Source organism: Limulus polyphemus, unplaced genomic scaffold (genome assembly GCF_000517525.1).
Source record: "Limulus polyphemus unplaced genomic scaffold, Limulus_polyphemus-2.1.2 Scaffold10241, whole genome shotgun sequence".
NCBI lineage: Eukaryota > Metazoa > Arthropoda > Merostomata > Xiphosura > Limulidae > Limulus > Limulus polyphemus.
The window spans coordinates 6,099-6,993 of NW_013675851.1; positions in this window are offsets into that span (position 1 = coordinate 6,099).

Genomic DNA, 895 nt, shown 5'->3' on the forward strand with positions numbered 1-895 from the left:
TCTCTTAACTGGTAAATGTGACCACTCTCTTAACTGGTAAATGTGACCACTCTCTCTCTTAACTGGTAAATGTGACCAATCTCTCTTAACTGGTAAATGTGACCACTCTCTCTTAACTGGTAAATGTGACCACTCTCTCTCTTAACTGGTAAATTAGATCATACTCTCTACTGAAGTAGATATCCTGCGAGCATTAAATATGGATGAGATTATATCAGAATTCGCAGCAACCACAGTCAGAAAAGAAATAACTTAATTAATTAGGGAAATTATGAAATATTATTATTTTTTCAATTGTAATAAATTCAGTATTAAACATTGTGCTTATTATCTTAATATATATATATAGTCATTATAAAAATTTAGCTCAATAGGGGACCGCCTACGAATAAGTGTCCCAGGACTGCACCACAGCTAAATCCAGCCCTAGTATATAATGTTTAAAGTTTAGTATACTCTAATCCCTTATAGTGATGGCACACGACGAGACACACATTCGGGATGTAATGCTGTCTTATCATATAGACTAGAGGCTAGCCCCGCTGATGTGATCAGGAAGGTAGGTTGTAGACGAAAAAGTTGTTGTTTTAGAAATTTTATAATTGTTATACCGGATGTTATGCATGTCTCTCATCTAAGGAATATGGGAAAACTCCATAAAGATGTTGTTTGGGTGCCTCACGAACTCTCCGTGTGAACGTTGCTTCGTCTCTTCTGGCGCGTGAACCGTTTTTGTACAGAATTGTCACCGGTGATGAAAAATGGATTCTCTATGCTAATATTAAACGCTAAAAATAATGACTCAGTCCTAGATTTGGTGGGACATCAAAGGAGTAACTCATTTCGAACACCTCAATCCACAGCGAACTGTCAATACAGAGATCTATAGTCAGCA